At 45.1% G+C, this 13,571-nt stretch overlaps 1 long non-coding RNA gene across 1 annotated transcript in view; it reads left to right on the top strand.

Moving 5' to 3' along the window:
* Nucleotides 1–13,352, top strand: part of LOC142765210 (uncharacterized) — a 68,984-nt gene extending 55,632 nt beyond the window's left edge. Inside the window, exons 3-4 of the long non-coding RNA XR_012884100.1 lie at nt 10,789–10,905; nt 11,342–13,352. This is a non-coding gene — a long non-coding RNA (uncharacterized LOC142765210). The remainder of the gene's footprint in view (nt 1–10,788; nt 10,906–11,341) is intronic.
* The last annotated feature ends 219 nt before the right edge of the window (nt 13,353–13,571 follow it).

Raw genomic sequence — 13,571 nt, 5'->3', positions numbered from 1 at the left:
TGCCTTTGTAGCCAGGGGACTGCAGAAGCATTGCTGAAGTACACAGAGAACTTGACCTTGCCTTGTTCTATTTTCAAGACTCGTAGCGCATTACCTGGTGGTCTTTCCTTCGCGGGGAGCTGAGGAATGTTTGGCCGCGTGTGTTCCACGTGGCATTGGTTGAAGGGTAGTATAACATTCGACCTTTTCGAGAGACTACTCTGCACATGTGAAGGGGTGGCGACTTCGTGTGCGTCACGTTTTTTTTTCTAGTGAGAGGAGGGGAGGTCACAAGGCCAAGCAGCCTCTATAAACGTTGCACAGAGTGGCGACAGTTGCTAACTAAGAGGTAGCTTGAATCGTCTGCAAATCACTCCTGAAAAATACTAAGGCCCCCAGATTTTTTTACCAGTGTGTGGCGGATAACTTCAGAAGCTACGGACCCTCAGTTTCAATTTCGGTCACCTTCATTGAGGCGCTTTCAGACTTGAAAAGGGCCTTATGACAAGTTTGTGGATAGTTTGCGGGCAAGTTGGTGGAAAAGAAACTTGCATGTGCGCAGTAACTATATTGTAACGAGGAGTATTTGATAAGTGAACGCCGGGTGGGCTAACACTGCACACAGTATGCAAGGATGCAGGACAAGAGGGCAGTTCCGACACGGCCCCACAACAGCATCGTCGACTTCATTCCTTCTGCGTCATTTCTGCACCCGTGCCCGAGGTAACTTTCTATACCCGTGACATTACCCCGGGCGGCAGAGCACCATCCCGGTGCCTGCTGTTATCAGACGGACGGGTCACTGTGATAAGGCTTAGGCGAGACACATGCACAATGTCACTTCTGGATGTAACAGTGGGGTTCGTAGTAGGAGAAATTTCATAGATGACAGGTGTGACTTGGCGCAGAACTCGGTAAGGCCCGATGTATTGCAATAAAAGTTTCTCGCTCATGCCGACACGACGGGATGGTAGCCACAGTAGCACGAGAGAGCCCGGACAAAAATCGACATCCCTATGTCTGCTCTCGTAGAACGACTTTTGGGCTCTCTGGGACGATGAGTACCTGGCGCGAGTTGCTGTACGTGCGATCAGAGCACGGCAGATGGCATCTTGTGCGTACGAAGCAGTGGACGGGAGGTCTTGCACAAGCGAGGTGTCGAAAGGTAGTAAGGGATCACGGCCAAAGAGAAGATAAAATGGTGAGTAGCCGGCAGTTTCATGACGGGACGAGTTGTAGGCGAAGGTTACGAACCGAATGGCAGTGTCCCAATCGGTGTGGTTGTCAGAAACATACATATCAAGCATGTCCATCAGTGTGCGGTTGAGGCATTCAGTAAGTTCGTTAGTCTGAAGATGGTAAGAAGTCGTAAAGTTGTGCCGCGTGGCACGGGATGTAAGGATGTCATCAACCACACGAGACAGGAAGCAGTGGCCACGGTCCAACAGAATGGGTGAGAAGGAGTGCTATGCTGAAGGATGATGTCATAGAGTAGGAAATCTGTGACGTCCGTTGCGCAGCTGGTCGGTAGCGCTCGAGAAATAGCATACCGAGTGGCATAATCCGTAGCTACTGCTATACATTTGTTTCCCGTTGCCGATGTTGGGAAGGGACCTAACAAATCCAAACCCACACGATGAAACGACTCGGCTGGGACATTAATAGGTGGAAGGTGACCGGCAGGGAGAGACGTAGGCTTCTTCCGACGCTGGCACAGGTCACACGCTGCAGCGTAGCGGCGAACGGATCGATAAAGGCTCTTCCAGAATGCCCGCCAGCGGACGCGGTCATAGGTTCTGGAGACACGTAAATGTCCGGCAGTTGGGGCGTGGTGAAGTTCTTGCAAAATGTCCTTGCGCAGATGACGTGGCACAACGAGCAAAAGTTTTGTACCATCGAGCTGTAAGTTGCAGCGGTACAAAACGTTGTCTTGAAGAAAAAATAGGCTCAGTGAAGGGTCTTTATGGCCGGATTGAAGACGGTCAATCATCGATAGCAGCGATAGATCTCGGCGTTTTTCGTCGGCGATTTGCAGAAAATTGGTTATGGCTAGGATGTTGTCATCAGCTTTCAACTTATAGGAGTCAGGTAGGTCAACAGGGCGACGAGATAAGCAGTCTGAATCACTGTGAAGCTTGACAGACTTGTACACTACAGAGAACATGTACTCCTGCAATCGCAATGCCCATCGCCAGAGTCTTCCTGTAGGATCTTTAAGGGTTGACAGGTAGCAGAGTGCATGGTGGTCTGTGATGACTACAAACGTGCGTTCATATAGGTATGGACGAACTGTCACGATTGCCCAAATGAGAGTCAGGCACCCTCGCTCAGTAATGGAATAGTTCCTTTGCGACTGGGAAAGTAGGTGGCTAGCGTACGCTATGACATGGTTTGTGCTGTTCTCCATTTGTGCGAGTATGGCCCCTATGCCATGGCCACTTGCGTCGGTGCGTAGCTTCGTTCGAGCAGCTAGGTCAAAATGAGCCAACGCATTCGGTGATGTGAGCGCAGAAATTAACAACGCAAAGGAATGTTCTTGGTCTTCACGCCAGGAAAAAGCCACGTTCTTTTTGAGGAGATCAGTGAGAGGCCGAGAAATTTCCGGGAAGTTGCTGACAAAACGGCGGAAATATGAACAGAGTACCAAAAAGCTGCGGACTTCTTGCGGGAACGTGGGACCGGCAACTCGCACACCGCGCCGACTTTATCAGGGTCGGGTCGTACACCTGCAGCGTCAACAATGTGGCCAATCAGCTTTATCTGACGGTGCCCACGGGTGCACTTTGCCGCGTTAAGCTCGAGGCCAGCACAGCGAAAAACTTCAAGAATGGCTGACAGACGTGGAAGATGGCTTTCGAAGGTTGGCGAGAAAATGATGACATCATCTAGATAGCACAGGCACGTCGACACTTTAAAACCGCGAAGGAGGGAGTCCGTCATGCATTCAAAGGTTGCTGGCACATTGCACGACCCAAAAGGCATGACTCTAGTTTGATAAAGCCCGTCGGGTGTTATGAATGCCGTCTTCTCGCGGTCGCGTTCATCGAATGAAATTTGCCAATATCCAGATCGTAGGTCCAGGGAACAGAAATACTTGACACCATGAAGGCAGTCAAGCGCTTCATCAATCGAGGTAGAGGATAGACATCCTTCTTGGTTATTCGATTGAGATGGCGATAGTCAATGCAGAACCACCAAGTGTTGTCATTCTTTTTAACAAGCACAACAGGTGATGCCCAAGGACTGGTTGAAGGCTCTATGACGTCTTTGTCGAGCATTTTCTCTACCTCCTTCTGGATTATTTTGCACTCTGAATGAGACACACGGTAAGGACGCTTATGATGGGAACTGGTGTCACCAGTGTCGATGCGGTGGGCTACGACGCTCGTGCGGCCCAAGAAACGGTCATCGATATAAAAAATGTCGAGGTAAGAAAATAGAAGACCACGGAGCGCTTTAACTTGGGACGGCGAGAGGTCGTTTGATATCATTTTGTCTAGGAAAGCTCTATTCTGTGCGGCTGCGAAAGAATCGGCTACGGTGTTGATGTCAGGAGTGAGAGATGAAATTGTACATTGCTCCAGAGTGGAGAGCTCTGCTAAGGCAATACCTTAGGAATGATCTGGGTCGACACAGAGAAGTTGAGGACAGGGAGAAGCGTCTTGTTGTCGCTAATCCTCACTATTGTTTGAGAAAGTATGAGGTTCCGGGAAAGGGTCAGGTCAATGAGTGGAGCTGCCAAATAGGCGCCATCAGGAACAGGTGGGAACGGTGACATAGAAAGGTACACAGCGGTCTGAGGCGGTAATCGTAGACACTCCACGGACGGTAGGCGTGTGCGAGCTGCAGAAGTGACATCAGAGCACAAAGGCAAATCTAGCTGTAAAGTGCCGGTTGAACAATTGATGAGGGCTGAATGCGCGGTCAAGAAGTCAATGCCGAAAATCACGTAGTGTGGGCAAGCGTCTAGAACAGCCAAGAGGACTGAAGTGTGAAGGCCGTCAACAGTGACGCGGGCAGTGCACATACCCAGAACTGATGATCGGCTGCCGTCCGCTACTCGCACAGTCGAAGACATGGCAGGGGTAAGAACTTTTTTCAGATGGGATCGAAGACGTGAACTCATAACGAATATGTGGGCACCAGTGTCTATTAGAGCTGTAACGGTCAGGCCATCGATAATAACACCAAGTAAATTTCGTCTGGAATCAGTGGTCGGTAGAGGTTTTTCAGTCCGAGTTGTCAATGGAGCGCCAGCTCCAGGAGCTGCATCTGTTAGTTTCCCGAGATTTTCCCAGAATACGCCGGTGACGGGGAGTGGCGGCATTGATAGGAGCGGGGCTGGCGACCCAGAGGCAATGGCGAGCGGCTGGACCGTGTTCCCTGCGTGACGACATCGGCGAAGGGTGGTTCGGAGCGTAGCGTAGAACGGCTAGGTGGCAGGTCCTGAAGGTGGTCATCGGCAAAACAAGGTGGCGAATACTGCCCACGATCCTGTCGGTGGTCGTCTAGAAAACGTTGCCGGAAAGGCCATCTGTTGCGGCAGGGGCGCGAAATATGGCCAACGCGATGGCAAGAGAAGCATATCTGTCGATCATCTTGTGTGTGTCCCTCAGATGGATTTCGGTAGCGCGATGAGAACCGCGGGACCGACGCGGCAGCAGCAAGAATTGAGAAGGCATGGTACTGAGCGTAAGAATTTATGAGCTGCGGTGTGTGGCTGGAGTTTTGGGGAACTAAGACACCCATATTGGCAAACTGTTGTCGCACAACAGCCTCAATAAGAGATATTGGGGCGGAGTTGTCAGGTACAGGGGGTTGATAAGCGGAAGGAGCCATGGCTTCCAGCTCCTGGCGGAAAAATCTTGTGATGTTTGGAGGATTCACGAATGCACGTGGCGCCACAGGATCCTCGCAGGAAGAAGTCGCAGCGGTGTTCGGGAGTTGGGAAAAACGTTGAGTGATTCTCCTGCTTTTCGCTTGTTCGAACCGCCGACATTCACTGACACTTGAGTCAATGGTGGTACAGTTTTTGCATAACAATGTTGAAGGCATCGTCGGCTATGCCTTTCAACACATTGCTGACCTTGTCTAGTTCGGTCATTTCTTTGTCGGCCTTCGGACAAAAGACGATCACGTCTTGGACATAGGCGGCGTACGACTCGGTGGAAGATTCAACTCGTGACGTGATTTCCTGCCTGGCTGCCATTTGTCGAGCAACTGACCGGCCGAACAAGTCACGGAGCATCTGCTTGCACACGTGCCAACTCGTCACGTCTTCCTCATGCGTCTCGTACCAGGCGCGTGCAGTACCTTACAGGTAAAAGATAATGTTAGCCAGCATAAGCGTCTCATCTCACCTGTATTAATTGCTGACGCGCTCGTATAAGGCGAGCCACTCGTCAACGTCAGTTGTGTCGGTGCCGCAAAATGTACCTGGATCGAGAAGATGGGAAGGAATCACAGAAGACGGAAAGGCGTAGACTGAATGGATGGCGCACTGCCTTAACGCATCTTGGCTAGACGAAGCTGACGTTCGCTACGGAGATCCAGAGTCAGAATTTTACCCAGCACTTCCACCAAAATTATGTAGCGGGGAGTATTTAATAAGTGAATGCCGGGTGGGCTAACACTGCACACAGTATGCAAGGATGCAGGACAAGAGGGTAGTTCAGACACGGCTCCAAAAAAAACATCGTCGTCTTCATTCCTTCTGCGTTATTTCTGCACCCATGCCTGAGGTACCTTTCTATGCCTGTGACAATATTGCAATCTGCGAGTTAATGAGCCATATTTCCCTGCCTGTAGCAAAAAGTGCGGATGGCTGCATGAACTCCATAGCATTCCCAGCCACGCGCAGCAAAACAAACGTCCAGTTTCTTGACGCCTTTTGAATTTTGGAAACAATAATTTCAGTACGCCAACTTCTTGATAAAAAATGTGTTTGCTAGCGTAATGCTTACTTTCAAATTACGGTATTGCGAATGATCATTGTGTCCTCGAAGATCATTGATATGATTACATTTGCTTCTTAAAGTGGGCAGTGGCTGCTCTAGCAGAGAGGTAGCAGGAATAAAGCTTGAACTGCACAAAATACACAATATGGTAACCATTTACCTCTAGCAATGCTAAGCTTTGGCAAGTAATCTGTTCACTCTTTATTCTTTATTCATCAGATACCCCGCAGCGCCCGAAGGCGTTATAGCAGGGGGGTTACATCAATAAATGACGTACATCTCCGTTCACACACACAATACAACTTTGTTCACACATAAATAACTGAAATACATTTTCGCTCACACACATAGAATTTTGTTAATACATCAATACATCTTCGTTCAGGTTACAACACGGGTTTACTGCATATAACATGATATAACATCACATCACATCATATAACATGACTGACGACTCATGTCAGTCATGTTATATCTTACTTTCTAGGCACCCGGCCTTCACTGACCATAGCGGGACATAACGCATTTACTCTCGGCATCGACCATTATAGAAACCTAGAAAATGAGACGTTCACAGAAAACGTAGACGCACTCAAGCGTATTTCTCCAATGAACTTCTTCCAGTGCTCACTGGGTGCAGCCACGAATGTGTGAGCCGCCTATTCCCCTGCGCCTCACAAATGTCAAACGCAATAACCGGACTGGTTTTGCAGCTTCCACTCGCTAAGCTAAGGGTCCCAATCAACTAGCGTGCTGTCCAGACACTCAAGATGGTAAAAGCACAAAGGGGGTGGGAGGGGGAGACAATTTCAAGTTTGAAACAAGAGAAATGGATCCTTGAAAAAAAAAAGACTGTGAAGTAGTTTTTGCGATATCCATATCACATGCTAGTGCTATGAGTACTCACATAGGTGAGCACTAATGAAGCAATCCTTTCGTGTGATCACTTCGTATACCACATCACTGTGCTGCTGTAAAGTGGAATGAAAATATCTGCAGTACCATGTGCACAAACTGATCATTTTCTAACAGGTCTACCGTTGGATTCATAAAAGCCCAGTAAGTGCGCAGGTGGAGTGTGAAATTTCTGTTTCAAAAGGACTCCCAAGATCCCATATGCGTTTGTGTTAAAGGATTTGAACGCCGAAAAAGCCATCCTTTTTCTGCTTCTCGGTCGACTGTATTCCTTCGCCAAAAGCTTTCTGCGCGTCATGCCTTTTGACAGTTTCTCGGAGATCTGCCCAATTTAGACCAAGTGGTGGTGTCACTTAATGACGTCATGATTTGAAAAATTTGGTGATCTATGATTTTGACGAATGAGTTTACTTAGCACTTGTGTAGACAGCGACAAGCACTTTTCGCGCTTGATACGGCCTCTAAACTTTCCCGACCATGTGTACTGTGCTGTGTATTTCGTAAGAGCGTGCGAATATTAATAACTTTTCACACTGAATTGAAGACTGCCTAAGGCATCTCAATATAAATACCTACTTTTTGGATTAGAAATCTACGTGGAAATGATATCATTAGAATCGTTGTTCAAAGTTCAGCGGGTGGTATTCGCATCTGTCTTACAAATTGATTGTGGTGCGGGTGGAAATCTTTTTATAGCTGAAAGAATTGACCCTCTTCAGTTTCACTAAATCTGAGCATTGCATTTGTGTATGTAAGTGTGAGACCACCCTCTAAGTATGAATGCTGTGCTGCTTGACCTCATCTTTCCCTCTGTCGGCTCACCAAGCTTGCACCACATCATGATCGATGTCACCCCGATCCCGATTCATATTCTTGATTGATATGTGGGGTTTAACGTCCCAAAACCACCATATGATTATGAGAGACGCCGTAGTGGAGGGCTCCGGAAATTTCGACCTCGTGGGGTTCTTTAACGTGCACCCAAATCTGCGCACACGGGCCTACAACATTTCCGCCTCCATCGGAAATGCAGCCACCGCAGCCGGGATCCGATTCATATTCTTGAAGGTTTCAAGTAGCTATGTGAGAAAAAAAGAAGTTGCAACTGATACATCTCTTTAGCGATGCATGAGGCTAGTAATGTTTGGGCTGGCAAATCCCTTCCGTCGTTAATGCCCTTGAAATCACCATTTTTTCGAACATTGCAGAGCATGAAAAAGAGCTTCCTGTAATGATGGCCAGGAAGTAGTAAAAGATAGTTTTTTTGGTAGCTTCTGTATGTAGCGACGTAAGTATCAAGCGGACCATGCGCAACGCCCGCAGTATATGTGCAGAGGGGTCCGCTGTTAAATCTAACGCCAGAGCACGTGTGATCTGCTCTGGTTTTTTTACAAGCTGCCACATCTAGTGGTCACGTGATCAAGTAGAGGAGGTGACATTTAATATCCCCTGAAACGGGTTTGCAAACCTGGCCAGCTATTGCTCGTGTCTCTCAACTCACTACATTCCCCCAGTAGGCTTCCTAAAACGAATATGAATAGCACCGGCAGTGGATGATGCTACCGGCTGCAGAGTAAAGACCAGAAAAAGAGGGCCATTTCAGCACTACTGTTGAAGGAAGAGTGCACGATGTAAAGCAGAGGTGGAGAAAGACAAGTGGCAGGAATGGAAGCGTACATATGCCATAGGGACGTCTGACATCATGCCCATTAAGGTGCTGCCTCACAAAAACTAGTGTGCAGCTGCGGCCTGCTAGCAAGGTTTCAAAAAAAAACAGGCAGATCTTCAGAAACACTGAAAGTAAATGTTTTATCAGATCGAAAGCAGCTCTCAAGTGGAATTTTGATGCTTTTGTCCTTTTTTCCTGTTTTTGTTCAGTGTGAATTGAGCTCCAACAGAGACATTATACTAAGATGCATTCTAGAATAGTTTGACTGTCAGAGAGACGGGATGTTGTAAAAAAATTGCCGTAAAATGCAGCTATTCTGTTGCTTTCACAATGCAAAATGTTACTAACATAAGTTATACCAGTATGATGAAGACTGGGCATTGTACGTGAGTTAGCCATGTATTGTTGTGAATTTGCAGCTTAACCTGATATTAGAGGGAATACCTCTGCGAAGCCACTGATACCGTGTCTTCATGGCAAGGAAGTACATAAAATTTTAACCTTATAAGACAAAGTGTAGAGTAAAAACTAAGCTTGTACTATTCTAAAGAAATCGGTGAATTTTACTTAAGGCAAATGCATGAAACTCGGTCAAGTTTCTTTTGATGCTTTAAATTTAGAACTAGTAATCTGATAGAGCAAGCAGCACTCGTTGAGCTAACTACTAACCAAAAATTTGGTAGTCAACTGTGTCACTTTTTGAAATAACACAAGTGGTGTAGCCAAATAGAAGAGACGCATAGATTACAATTTCCAAGAAAACAGTTCACTGGCAATAGCAAAATTATGGGATGGTAGATTGTCGGTAGTCAACGCATGGTATGAATGCTGAGTAAAAATGTTTATTTTGCCTATGGAGGGAATTGTGTACGCAAAGACAGAAAGCAAGTCTACAAATATGTGGTTTGTTTTTCAATAAACATTTTTTTCTCTGGAAATATTTGAACATATGCCAAATTAACATGGAAGTAAAACTCTGCTCCATAGTGATTATAATATGTACTCTGACTTTACACAACAAAATATAACGAATCTACACAGACATTTCGCCTCGTATATGAGTGGCATCCTCAGTGCGTACTGGCACCAAATGTGTGGAGGTGACCGAATTCACTGATTGTCTCCTATGCGTCTACTCATCCGGATGGAGGCCGTGATTGTTGTTGCACGCTGGCTGGTCACGACGTTCTAACCACGACTCGAAAAGCTTTCTCTTCCCTCTCTTTCGTTCCCGAGCCAGCGTCATTGAATATGGGAAGTCAAAGGCATGCCCCATTTTCAAGCAGTGTTTAATGAGTTTTGTCTGAGAATGCGTTGGTTTTGTGATATCCCCTTTGTTTTTAATAAAACTCGTTGACCACTTTTTGCTAGTTTTGCCAATATAAGTGGTGTCGCAGCCACCACACAGGAACTTGTAAACAAACATGTTTTGATCATTCGCAGGGATGTTGTCTTTGGGCTTAGAGAGCACGTTTACGAAGGTACAATGAGGCTTGAAAATTATTTTAATTCTCAGTGGACGAAGTGCTATTCGAACAGAGTCAGAAGAACCTTCACTGTAAGGTGCAGAAACATTGGGTTTTGTGTTTTCTCGCGGCACACTTCTTGTTCCCTTTCGCATGTGTTTCTGGGTGTCGTTGATAAATCTGCTCACAAAATGGCTTCGTTACAATTCATAAACCACAACTTCCATCTATATGACAGCAAGTGCTGATCAGTGATGTATGCAACACCACAAGATTGAGTGAAATAGGCAGAAAGCGACCAATAGGGCTCAAACAGCACAAAGGAGACATTGCAAAAGCCACCCATACCACGCATTTTAAGACAAAACTCGTCGAACACTGCGGACGACGGGACATGCCTTCGACATTAGTAATAAGACAGCGCTAGCTCGGGAACAAAAGTGTGGCAAGAGAAATCTTCTCGAGTCGTGATTCAATAGTGTGACAAGTTGGCACGCCACAACAACCGCAGCCGCATATAAAGCGACATACGAGACAAGCAGCAAACTATGTAACCTCCTCTCATTTTGTGCCAGGGCATACTGAGGATGCCAGCTGCGTATTTGACGAAGCGTCTATGTAGTTTTTGCTACATTTTGCTGTGTTAAGTATGAGTGTATATTTTTAATCATGAACTGGCCTGTTTTTTGGAACGTTTTTGCGTCTGCTCCTTAGTTATAACTCTGCTGCTTACTGTGGTGTACGAAAAACATGCTGATAATTTTATTTGGATGTTTTGGGTGAATTTTTTATTTTGTTTTAGGTACTTATGCATGTGCCGGAAGAAGAAAATGAGCAGCAGAATATCATAATACTTTGCCACCAAGCAGCTGGTGAGGAGTAACAGAAAGGAATACTACGCTGTGAGTGCATCTGTTTGGTAAGCACCATATTATATGCCAATTTTACACTACTAACAATTTTCTTTGTGCATCATTTATATTAACAAATCAAAGAACATTGCCACCCTGAAAATAATAATTACACTGAATATATTGAGCTGAATAACTGAAATAAGACCGTAGATAAGCTTGAAATGTTGATTATTTGCCATCATTAATGAGTTAGGAGTAAGGAGTAATGAGTAAAGCTTCACAAATTTCCCCTCTGCACTATTTAGGTTCCTCTCTGCTGTGTTTTTTCACTGCTGGATTATCACATAGCTTTCTGTCAGTCTTGGCACAACTTTCATAGGATGTTGCAGACAGATTTTGTCAGCCGATTCTCTGCGTTTTTTCGAGAAGTGTTCCCATTTATTTATTGTTTGCTTGATAAGCTACTAGTATGTGTCTCATCACTTTCTCTTCATAATGCAGGCCCTCATTGACAACCGACTGTCTCGCATTATGGCTTGTTCTACGGTCGTCACAGCCATCAACCTGCGATTGCTGTTTGCCGACATTGTCGACAGTGTACCCCTCTTGGACGTACCCTGACGTTGTGAGCTTGTTCACACAAGTCTAACCACATTGGCAAAATCTCGAGCAAAGACTGGCAAATTCAACATGCTGCTCAGTTTGCATATATGAACTCCACTGGGCATGTGAACTATTGTGGTGGTATGCCTGTTAGTTGCTTATGTGATGGTGATGCAGGTTGGTGTCCATTTGTCATTCTACTCTAAAAGATTGCATTTCCTATGCCTGCTGCTGTTCCTGTGCCCACAAATATGATTGTATGTGTATACTTAGTTGACATTTATGCTGTTTTGTTTTTGTGAAAAATAGGGTACTCGGTCATATTACTTGCCCCGCCGCGGTGGTCTAGTGGCTAAGGTACTTACTTGCAGGTAGCGGGTTCGAATCCCAGCTGCGGCAGTTCCATTTCCAATGAAGGTGGAAATGTTGTAGGCCCGTGTGCTCAGATTTGGGTGCACGTTAAACAACCCCAGGTGGTCGAAATTTTCGGAGTCCTCCACTACGGCGTCTCTCATAATCATATGGTAGTTTTGGTACGTTAAACATCACATATCAATCAATTGGTCATATTACTCGTTCTGAATTCCTTCGAAAAACCAACATCCTTCCTAACGGCCTCCGCAAAGAAGTAAGAGTACTTTGCAACTTTTTCAAAGATGCACATAACCACTCGCTACAAAGTATCAACTTGAAAGCTGCATTCACTGCAAATCCAAAAAAGTTGAAATGCTAAAATTAGTGGCACACATAACACAAGAAATGCATAAATGAAAAATACTAAACAGTTATGCAGAGCAGTGCATAACAATCAAAAAATCAATTGTGCACACCTCTAGATACAAAAATAATAAAATCGTGAGTGAATGAACAAAAATAGTTGTGTCAAGGCAGTTTAATCATCCAATACAGAAAAGGACAGCAACTTGGTGATTTACTGAACAGAAAATAGTTGCATATTTCGCGTATTCATTTCGTGATCCATATTCCTTGCTTGGTTGTGGCTGGGAGGTCACTGTTTTGCGCGAATTACACTGAGCAGTTGCTCGACTGATAGCGTTTCGCTTTTTCTGACCGCGTGTCAGCTACCTTAACTTTCAAAGGCCTATTTTTATGTGATCAATCGGCCACATTTAATGAGCCGTTTTAACTGAATGCGTGTCAGACAGTAATCATGAAGTTCAGTTGCTTTCAAACTGATAAGCTTCTTTTGATGTGCAACATGTTTTGCTACAGAGATATCCACAGGTTTTTCTCTTTTGGTAAAAACAAGTTCTTGTTTCGAACCTTTTCAGCTCCGTCAAAACAAGCTGTACCTTAGTGGCAAGTGCCAGTCTTTCAATGCTGCTACAATATCTCTGTTCATGAAATCATGACATAGACAGTCAACAGCAGTGGCAACCATCATTGTATACAATGCATGCATCACTGTTGGAAAATTACCAACAAGGCAATGGCCGTCTATGGTACTCGCGTCCTCCTATGTATTTAACACATAGCAGTTCCGCCAGTGTCTTCTTCCTTGCATATTCACTTTCCCACTGATACTGTACATACTATAGATAAAAACTTTTTTGTCATACTTTTGCTAAAATTGCTAAATATAAACAAGTTGTGTTTTAATTTTGCACGTGTATTTGTTTTTTATGACCCAGGAGTTGACATATTATGAAAGAAACTTGCAACGTGCCTTATTCATATTTATTACTGAATGCTTGATATGGGGTTTGTAACACTGCCATTGATGTCTTGCTCTGTGACAACGACAAATAAATAAGAAGTAATCTTTGTAAAGAAATGTCTTCTTTTTTTCATAAGGTATTCAGGCTATTCAGCATGTTCTTTCCTGCCTAAGCTGTGTGACTGTTTTCCTCATGGTTGCTGCAATTCTGCACATTAAAATACTGCACCCTAAACGCATATTCGCCCATTGTAGTCAATGCTTACACAGAGCAAAACCACATTATTCAATGCTTTAAAAATGCAGTATGTATATCACATATGTTGGAAGCTTTGGGATTTGAAAACTGTGTTTTTCGTTTTATGGACATGCACAAGTGTGTTTTGACATTTTTTGTAGCTTGGCTGTTCCAACACCACTTGTTTAAGCATGCACGAATGCTTTGATAAA

This window comes from Rhipicephalus microplus, chromosome 6 (genome assembly GCF_043290135.1).
Source record: "Rhipicephalus microplus isolate Deutch F79 chromosome 6, USDA_Rmic, whole genome shotgun sequence".
NCBI lineage: Eukaryota > Metazoa > Arthropoda > Arachnida > Ixodida > Ixodidae > Rhipicephalus > Rhipicephalus microplus.
Note: the sequence above shows the minus strand (reverse complement) of the source record. Positions and strands in the feature narration are given on the sequence as shown.